The sequence below is a fragment of the Tenebrio molitor genome, chromosome 4, assembly GCF_963966145.1.
Source record: "Tenebrio molitor chromosome 4, icTenMoli1.1, whole genome shotgun sequence".
NCBI classification, from domain to species: domain Eukaryota; kingdom Metazoa; phylum Arthropoda; class Insecta; order Coleoptera; family Tenebrionidae; genus Tenebrio; species Tenebrio molitor.
Genome location: NC_091049.1, coordinates 24,650,885 through 24,661,753, shown reverse-complemented (window position 1 = coordinate 24,661,753; position 10,869 = coordinate 24,650,885). Strand labels below are relative to the sequence as shown.

At 37.6% G+C, this 10,869-nt stretch overlaps 1 pseudogene; it reads right to left on the bottom strand.

The window, feature by feature from the left end:
* Positions 1 to 5,666: 5,666 nt before the first annotated feature.
* Positions 5,667 to 7,033, bottom strand: LOC138129952 (uncharacterized; annotated as a pseudogene).
* Between the last annotated feature and the right edge of the window lie 3,836 nt (positions 7,034 to 10,869).

The window sequence follows — 10,869 nt, the reverse complement described above, 5'->3', positions numbered from 1 at the left end:
AGTGCTAGGGCTAACGGCCTGAAAATGCCGCCGCCCTTGAAGTTTATGACTTCAACATTTACAAAAGAAAAAAAATACATACATAAAAAAGAATAAAAAAAAAACCAAATTGTAGATGTCACAAAACATGAAAAAACAAGGAAAGATAAAAAAGAAAAAAATGATTTGAAATGAAAAATCACAGAAACCACCCGCACAACACCGTCACTTCCTGGGTGCACGTGTACTACGCGTCCGAGTCTCCATTGAAGTGGTGGCAGGTTGTCTTCTATTAAGACCACCAAGGCCCCTATGTCGACGTTTGGATGTTGATGTTGTTGGCCTCTGGGACGGGTCTGCAACTGTGACAGATACTCTTTTTGCCACCTTTTCCAGAAGTGCTGCTGGAGTTGGGTGTTCCGTTGCCACCTCGTGAGGCCGTTGGTGTTGCGATCCGTTAAGGTGCGTACAGACATGCAACAGAACATCGTAACGCAACATCGTTGCGTATCAAGTGTGGACGGCACTCCGCAACAGCGCAACAGCGTAACATCGCAACATCACAGCGTCCCATCAGTTGTCGGTCTTTCAGCGTCACATCAAAGAAATGTTGCGCTCTCACGTTGCACTACATGGGTGCAAGTCTGGACTGGAGGGCGTAACAAACTACCGTTTAGACTAGGATCAGTCAGTTTTGAATAACGTCATGGAGTGGACTGAAGAAATAATAACTCTATATTTAATAGATATTTATCGAGCTAAAGAAATTTAATGGGACACTAAAAATCCCCTCAATTATAACAAAAAAAAAAGATGCGTGGGAGGAAATTGCTGCGGAATTACACACTACCGTAAATGAAGGCAAGAAAAAAATTAATGCTTTGCTCTCAGCGCTCAGGAGAGAAAAAGCAAAAATAAAGAGAAGTCAGGGTACAGGGAAAAGTATGTGTAAATAAATATTCCAATTGTTAAGAAACATATTAATTTTTACAAATTCATTTTATTTCCATTTTTGCATCAAACGGCTACAAGACTGGTGGGACGGCATTATGTTCGCGCCCATGATACGCGGCGATGTTCTGTTGCGTCTCAACCTCAAGAACACCGTATTTTCGACGCGCAACAAAAAATTGTTACGCGACGATGTTGCGTTACGATGTTCTGTTGCATGTCTGTACGCACCTTTACGTCGCTTTCGTAGGGAGCCGTGAGTGGTGCTCCGATTAAAAAATGACCAGGGGTCAACGCTTCCAGGTCGTTGGGATCTTGAGAAAGTGGGATCAAGGGACGCGAATTTAAACAAGCTTCTATTCGCGTAAGCAAGGTATAAAATTCTTCATAAGTAATTTGAGGCGTCGCCGAGTAGCCTACGCAAGTGATGTCTGACGCTTTGAACACATCGTTCCCAAAGTCCCCCAAAATGCGGAGATCTTGCCGGTATAAAGTTAAACTTAGCACAGGTGTTCAGAAATTCGTTTGAAAATTTCGCCGAACGGTCATAAACGACTTTTATTTTTGGACCTTCCGCGGTATGCTTGTAATCAGCCAAATGCGGTAGATAAAAGGAATTTGGCCTGTTACGGTCTTTGAGAGGGGCTAGCTCCATGTGTCTAACGCTTAAGTACTCGGTCATAAATTCCTTGTAGGAGTTCGCCATTTTATGATCCCTTTCAAACCGCTTTTCTAAAGAGAGAAAGCGCTTGTATGCAAATGTCCAAGATTCGCCGAGATTTATTGTTTCCTTGAAGGGAAGTTTTACCATGAATTTACCTGAAGGGGTTCTGCAGGCGTTTTTGACAAAATGGTTTTCACAATTTAACGTTTCTAATGCCAACGATTCGTCGTTTTCGGATACAACATTCTCGCTCTCCCAAAGCTTTGCTACCTGTCTTTCTAAATTTCTTTCTGATGAAACGAGATTACAAGAAAATTTAGAAACAGAATTTTTTAATTTTAAGTCCCCGCTCACTATCGAACCCAGTTGCGTCTCTTGAAAGTACGGTTGATTTCTATGCAGCTGATTTGGCCCTCCAATTAACAATTCCCAATAGAGCCCCGCTCCAATCAAAAGATTAATTTCTTGCGAAACATTGAAATTCGGGTCTGCTAAAATAATATCGGAAGGTAGCTCAATCGTTGACTTGTCAAATGAAACGGCCGGTGTCGCCTGCGTGATTTTTGGGAGAACAAAACAATCTACGCCCGTCGTAAAATTACCGACCCGAGATTTGACCACGACATTGCACCCCTTGTGCGCGATATTTTCAGAAACGTTCACACCTGTGATAGACGCATTGCTGGAATATGTTCGTAAATTTAACTTTTTACACATGCTCTCTGTTATTAGGGAAACTTCTGAACATTGGTCTAGCACCGCTCGGCAGTGATGAAAATTGCCTCGAGAGTCGGAAATTAATAGCAAAACGGTAGAAAACAGCACTTGGTTGGTTGTTGATATAAACAATGTATTAGCCGAAGTGCTAGGTGTCGATGTGAATTCATTGATATGCAATAAGGTGTGATGCTTCTGCCTGCATTCTTTGCAGACAGCAGCCGATTTACAATTCTGAGAAATGTGGTTACTTCTCAAACAATTATGACAAAGCTTTAGTAAATTTACCTGCTTGAGCCTGTCGGTAACCGTTTGTTGTAAGAAATCTTTACAGTGGAAGAGGTTATGTTGTCCTTTACAGATAAAGCAACCGTTTGACGAAACAAGATTTGAACTGAATTTGTTCGATTTTGTTGATGAATTTGGGTTTTCTTTTTGAAATGTATTGTCGCCCTTTTGATGGTATTTATTGCCCTTAAACGCATTTGACGTCGAATTGTTTTCATTTGACCGCATGTTGCTTGTTGCCTGTAGGATTTGATACCTCTTTTCTAAAAAGTCATTAAAACTTTTGTACGTAGGTACATCTTTCTCAAGAGTAGTTTGCCACTCTTTTTACGACATAAAATCCAACTTCTCCAAAACTATTGGTACCAGAAGGGCGTCCCAAGAATCTGTTTTTATATCCAGTACCTTAAGTGCCGCGATATTGTTGTTGATTGTGTCGATCAAACCGCGTAACTCGATATGCGATGATTTTAAAATCGGACTCATGCTTAAAATGTTGCTTACGTGTTCTTGGACAATTAGTCTTTTGTTTTCGACTCGTTTCCGCAACAATTCGATCGCGTTTACATAATTATCCCCTGAAATTGATAAAGATTCTATGGCGCACAAAGCCTCATCCTTCAAACAACCTCTTAAGTAATGAAATTTACGAATTTCCGAAATATTTGCATTGTTTGCTACGAGGCACTTAAATGATTCGTAAAAGGTAAACCATTCGCCATATTTCCCGGTAAAAGTTGGTAGTGGCAAAGGTTTTAAATTTATACAATCCAACGATTCTTGACCATGTACGATGGGTGCTTTTATGTTAATTGAATCCGAAGCGCTCGACTTAAGCTCGATTTATAGATTGACGTCCGTACGTACGACGCAACCGCTTACGCTGCCGCCGGGACATGAACCAGCGGAAACGAATTGGACCGTTTATAAATCGACGTATACGTTTTCCGTAAACAAAAATAAATGCAATCCTCATTACCGCAATCTTCAAATAAAAAATGACAGTGACAGCGACAAAAATTAACAGTTCACATGAAAGCGGCAAAAATTTCATAACTGGCCTTGGGGTAGGTAAACCAAATCGAGAGACGATAGACGAGAGTGGTTTTGTGATCGGTTGCCCAGATGCTGGGTTGTAAACAATGTAATAAATATTTGCAAATTCTTTGCTTCTCACGTTCAGGTCCGACTGTTTTCACAGCCTATTTGGGGACGTGCAGAAAATCTGTTATTGGTCTGTCTAAAATGACCAAACATTCCATTTTATATTTTTATTCCCAAAATATTTTCCCAATACATATTCGAATTCTCGGAAGCGCTGTGAAGCAAAATAACATCTGTTTGTAATTTAATTTAAAAAATGGTCCAACCGACACGTTGTGCACCGGCAAAAGAGCAACAGTAGATAGGTGCCTCAATAAAATTTACAATGCTTTATGATTTTGGGAATTGTACATATAGCATTGCAAAATTGGAAATTCTCATTTCTTGTTTGAGTTTTGAGTCGTTTGCTTTACCTTTCAAACTGTGCAGTGGTCGTTCTTCTTGCTTTTGTTTTTGTTTTGTTATTAGTTGTTAGATCCGGTGTATTTTTAGTGTTTTCGATTTTAAGTAGTTAGGTGTTAATTAGTTATTAGTTGCATTGGAGTCTGAGAAAAAATGGTCGAGTCACGTAAGTATATGTACCTAATATTTGGAAAATGTTATAACAATATGACCTGAAACTTTTAGAGATTGATGTCGCTTTGTTAATCGAGCTAATTCAGATAGAACCAAATATCTATAATAAGGCGCATCCAATGTTTAAAGATGAAAAACATAAACAAACAACGTTTGAGAAAATAGGCAGTGTACTACATATATCCGGTAAAATGTTAACTTTATAGAAAACAAGTATCTAACAGGTTATTATTATTGTTAGGTGAAAACTGTCGTAGAATTTGGAAAATTTTAAGGGACCGATATGTCAGGGAGAAGAGGAAAATGGTGACACGCTCTGGTGACGGGTCATACGATAAATCCATATGGCCGTATATGAAGAGTATGAGCTTTTTAGCTCCTTATATAAAACCACGAGCGACATACACGGCTACCAAAGTTGTTTCCTGTTCTGGATCAATTGCATCAACAAGTAGTATGGATTTTAGAATTAGAACATTAGTACATATCATGCGTTCTGAGTTGGCGTTGAAAAAAGTGAATCATTTGGAACATTTGAATTTCCCGCCTTTTGAAATGAATGACATTTGTTTATGTTCAAGGGGGACATAGTGTCATCATAGTGTTGAACATGTTTGTTTTTAGCAAATGGTGCTTTTAGATATTTGCTTCGACAATAGGATTCGTTAAGTTATTCTATTTTTAATAGAAAACACTGCAAAGAAAGATTTTTTTGTTTCTAAATTTTAGGTTAGCTGTCAATATGTTCCAATTAATTTACAATTAAAAAAACACAACAATTGACGGTTTCCAACGCCTCCCCAGCCCAGGATTTTATTTGAGCGCACGATACCTACATTATTAAATCAATTTTTTATTATAGGCACATGCAGCAGTTTTATGACAGGGGACTATTCACAAAACAGCACAGACCCCTTGGAGGAAGTGGAAGAGGAAATATATCTTGAAGATATCAATGATGATATTACTCTATCGCCAAAGCGACGGTAAGTTTATAACAAGTTCTGCCAGCAATAGTATTTCTAAGTAAATTTTGTAGGTGCACAGGTAATACTTTGTACGAAGGTTTTTCAAACAGCAGCACAATTGAATTTGTCACTCCAACTTCCAGTGCTGTTACAAACACCCCTGCTGCTCATAAGCCATCAAAACAAAAGGATCGCAAGGTGGCCAATGATTTAATAGAAGTGGCTCGAGACATAGCATCAAAAATTAATCCGCGAAATGAAAAGTCTAATACAGACAACGCTTTTGGGCAGTACGTAGCTGAAAGGTTGCAAGAGATGGGAGTGGAGCAACGCTCTGCTAAAAGGCGGGCAATTGTATTGCTACTAGAAGATATTTAAGTTAATTAAATAATTAAGACACATTTTGTATTTTATAATTTTATTTGAAAGTAAATATTTATATTCACAGTAGTACCCATTTATCTTCTTAATGCCCTTTCATTTTGCCAAGGAACAGCTCCTACGTTGAAGGAAAAATATTTACAAATAAGATCTCGGATTTGGTAACATACTATGGTGGCAGTATTGGTTGATAGTCTTCCAACAGATGTTAGTGGTTGACTTTCAGATCTCCATTGTCCATTATTTTCGTCGTCTGTATCAACATATCCCGAAGGACAGTACAACTTACAACACCCTTCCTTTAAACAAAAATTATGTAATACTACCACTGCCTTTACCATATTATCAATGTTTGCAACATCAGCAACAATGGTTTGTTTTAAAATGCGCCATCTTGCTACCAGAATACCAAAGGTATTTTCAATCATTCTTCGTGCACGAGACAGGCGGTAATTGAAAATCCTTTTTTCCACGCTTAAATGTCGTCCTTCATAAGGACGCATTATGTATTTTTTTTAGGGGAAAAGCTTAATCAGCAACAACAGCATATGGTATTTTTACATTCGTGTTTGGAATATAATTATCTTCTGGAACATTTAACGAACCAGAATCAAGCCGCTGTCCAAAAATGCTGTTGCGAAAAATACCGCCATCACTCTGCGAACCATATGCACCTATGTCCACCAATTTAAATATCTAACGTGCATCACATGATGCCAGTAACACTATACTATGCATCTTCTTATAATTGAAGAATAACGATCCACTGTTGGCTGGTGCTTGGATATTAATATGTTTCCCATCTAAGGCTCCTATGCAGTTGGGAAAGTTCCATAACTTATAAAAGTCTTGGGAAATCTGTTGCCGAGTGGTTGGTTCCTTCAGATAGCGAGGAGCAAGTACATCCCATATTACTTTGCACACTTCATGAACAATAGAATGTACAGTTGTTAACCCCATTTTATAGCTCCAGGCCAAACTCTGCATACTAACCCCCTGCGATAAATACCTGCAAAAACATTTATTAATAAATTTTGTGTTGGAACAGAATGGTAACCCACTGTAAAGTGATTGCTATTTTTTCTTCAGGGCAGATGCGATCCGATATGCGTCTCTTCACAAGCTTTGCTTCCAGTAGTTTACATAAATGATCAAAAACTTCTACAGTCATCCTCGTGTATTTAAAAAACTGGTCAGGATCGTTTGCTTTCATTGGCAAAAATGTTGCACGATAGAAACCATTTTTCCAACGTGTTGCATATATAGGACGCGTTTTCCACCGTCTTGTCCTTCTTATCTTTGTCCCAACAAAATGAGCTGCCCCTAATATGAGCAAACCTGTAGCTGCTAACAATAAACTTGTGTCTTGGTCCGCCATCACTAATTTTTTGACTTTTTTACTTTTGCGCAATTGCGCTTGCGTACCGAATGCGACAAGCGAATTTATAAAATGGTCTGTCGTCGACTACGGCACGTCAGCGTCAGCGGCACCATCAACGTTTGCGTCGTACGTACTGACGTCAATCTATAAATCGAGCTTTATTCTTTCGTAAAAGTGACTTTATTTTACTCACAATCGCCCGATACTGAGTTTCGACTTCATCGCGCTCTTTGTCACTTTCTTCAGCCAATTGTGCTTCGTCGGCATCTTTTTTTTTGAGCTGAAGTTTTTCAATTTTGAACTGAACAGCGTCATACTCCTTGAAAAGATCTGATATCGATTCTAAGCTTGTTTCTAGAACGTTTACGTCTATTTCTGCGTCTGATATACCGTGCGATCATTTAAATTATAAATTAGAGTAGGCGGGATTTTTTTTATACGATTGCCCAGAATGCCAATTGACTGATTAAATAAATGTGAGGTTATGGTTAACTTTATAGCGTTTATGGTTCCCATATTCAATCGTTTTAATTTAAAGGAAATGAAAGCAATAAAGAATAATGTAGTTTTATTGAGAATTACAGAAAGTGTTCAAAGTGTTCTCCCCCAGCTTCAATGCAACTGTTAACCCTCCGTTGCATACCTATTTTCAAATGCATTACAGAAAGTGTTCAAAGTGTTCTCTCCAAGCTTCAATGCAACGGTTAAGCCTCCCTTGCATATTTTCAAATGCATTTTCCAACATCTGAACGGTTATAGCGTTGCATGCCTTAAATAGTGCCTAGAAATAATCTAAATTAGAAATTTAGATGATTCAAAAACCACTGACTGTATCTTATTCGCGTAGGAAAATCTCGTGAGAGTAACTCTTAAACGACGGTAATTTTATAGGAATGAAGATTTTGTGACGAGTTCCATTTCAGAGGTCCATCTCTTGGGCTAACCTGCAGTGAGGTTTTTTTTAGGAGACTGCTTCATTCTTGCTGAAACATCTGCCACAATCTCAGGAATTCTTTTTTTGGGCGCTCCGCTACCGGCTTTTTGACCAACAGTCCCAACATTAAGAAATTTCGCCACACATTTATAAATTTGTTGGACCAATTTTTGGTAATCTACAGGAAAATTAGGGAATGTGTTTTGAAAACCATTAACGCAGTGCTCTACAGAATACTTCCATTCGCCATTCTCTTGTTGTTCAGCGTTTATAAAATAATTCTCAGTAAGAAAAATGTTCTGTTCGAAATAAAAAATTTTGAAACGTCACTTTGACAATTCAAATTTAAAATCAAATTGACAACAGTTAATAATGCCAACCTTATTTAAAATTCACAGCCCGCTCTAATTTATAATTTAAATGATCGCACGGTACTATTTTGGAGCCTGCGAATCGCGTTTTTGATATTCCGCCTGTTTAACGTTAAATTGTCAAGGCCCGACATTTTTTTACTATTTATTTAACCCTATTCAAAGCGCCCAACCACTCTTGCGAAGTATACTGAGCGTAGATTTTCTAATATGAACGAGCGAAAGAAGCTTGTTTAAATAACGCAAAAAACATGTACGGGAATAGGAAAAGAAGGACAGACCTTTCGATGAGCAAAACTGAAGACACCTGGACTGGTTCCTGGGTTGATGATCTCGTTGATTGATGACTGGATTGGCGATGACGATTGCTTGATGATCTCGTTGATCGATGATGATGATTGTTTGTGTTGAAGATTCAGACACTTGAGACTAAATCACACACGGGCGATTTCGCGCTACTTCTTTGTTACACACGGGTAACTGATTTATCACACACGGGTGATGATTTTTGCTGGTACTGATCCGGCTCGTTTTGGACCAAAATGTTCGCGTTTTCTCGAAGGACCAGATTTGCGATATCGTTTGGCGCTTTTAAATTTGGTGAAGCAAAAAAAAAGACTTATTGAGATGAAGTTTCTGGTTTTATTCTTCAGTTGCAAGTGCGTACAGATCTAACAAGGGTTTGCGTTAGGGGGGGTGGTTACCCCCACCGGTGGTAGGGCTAACGGCCTGAACAGTGTCTTTGCAACCTGTACCGAGTTTACAGAAAAATGATATCTGTTAAGACCTTGCACATCAAAAGCAATGTTTCGTGATGTTTAATGATTCTGAAAAGTGAGTTGCGTCTTGAAACTTAGCAAGAAGAAATTAAGGTTTGTACGGAATATTTACTTGAAATCCAATAAATCGGGAAATGTGAACGGTTAAATAAAATGTGGATTGAAAGATAAAAGACAAAAACTAGTTTAATATTAGAAAAATGAAAAAACTAGGAAATAGGCTACATCAAAAATAGGAGCAGCTTTCTCGCAAATTTCTTTCATCGACATTCATGGTTTTTCCGTCTCTAATTCTTTGCAGTATCGAACTACTGCCATCTTTTCACGTTGAAGAAGCGACTGACCTGTGCCCCTTTTACGTGAAGCCATTCTTCAACTTTAAACTATTCGCCAATTTAGAATTTTATGCTTTTATATTTAAACAAGTCCTACGCATGTCAAATAGATGAAATTTGGCTGACACTCAGAGGTACCAAGATTGATTTATGAAATAACTAGGTTTGACATTTTGGCAAGTCTACCAACTTGACAACATTTTGACAATTGTTTATTAAAACGAATTTACTATAGCAAACGCGCACCCTCGCCGAATTTTGGTCATCCCTTTCCGCACAAACGCAGGTGACATATTTGACGTTTATCTTGCTAACCTTACAAATATTTACAAAGTTAATACAACATTTGGACGTAATTTATTATACTGGATGCTTTAATTTTTCCATAAAGGACTATAACACGATCGGGATATTTTAGCAAGGTAATTTAGTTCACGTACGCTTCCTGTGACTTCAAATAAATTGACGACTCTCTTAATCTTACATTTTGTAAAGCCTACATTTGGATAGTGTTCCACGAGAAAACGAACTGTGTCATTGAAATTCTTACGACACTCTCCATAGGCAAAAATTGTTTCCTTTTTCAACAATATTGAAATTTCTGCCATTGTAGTCTATTTTTAGAGTATTTTCAATAAATTTACACAATTTGACGTTTCTAATAAAGCGCGCCCAATTTTGACAGATCTTAAAGGGTGTACAAAATGTTGCTTGGCAATCTTTCATCAATTGTTACAAAAGGTAACTGCTCAAATACCTTAAAATTTTACATTAAATTTTTAACAACAAAATCTAATCTTTTCGTTGAATCAGACGAGTGATTTAGTTAATTGTTTGTGTAGCCCCTATTTTTTAATGTTTAACAATCTAATAATAATCGCGCCTAATTTTCAATAAAGGAAGCATGTGTTAAAATTACATTTTCTAACTTGAGGTTATTTTATTATTACTAATTGAACCTTCTCCGTCTAAAATATCTGTATTTTAAATTTCATAAAAATCCGTTGGCAAATAACCGAGATATTAGGCTCGAAAATCTTAGCTGAGACACCCTGTATATACTGTTGCGACAAATAGTTAGTTTCATTTTATCAAAACATGTAACTGATGAAGACTCTATGTTACTAAAAACTCTGATTCCTGAACACCATTCTATCTTACTCAATACTTTTAACGAGTTGTTAAAACCTAAATATCACCATATGCTGCATTATTAAGAAGTATGCGAAAAGTCGGTCCACTTGTTAATATGTGGTGCATCCGATATGAGCCCAAACATCGGTTGTCAAAGCAATCAGCAAATGTTGTGGCATCAAGAACTGATATATCTATAACTTTAGCCATGAAACGTCAACTAAAACTTTTCAATATATTTCTAAATAAATTAGGTTATTTAGGTTTTAGCAATACTAATTCAATATTATCCAGTACGGTAGTTCAT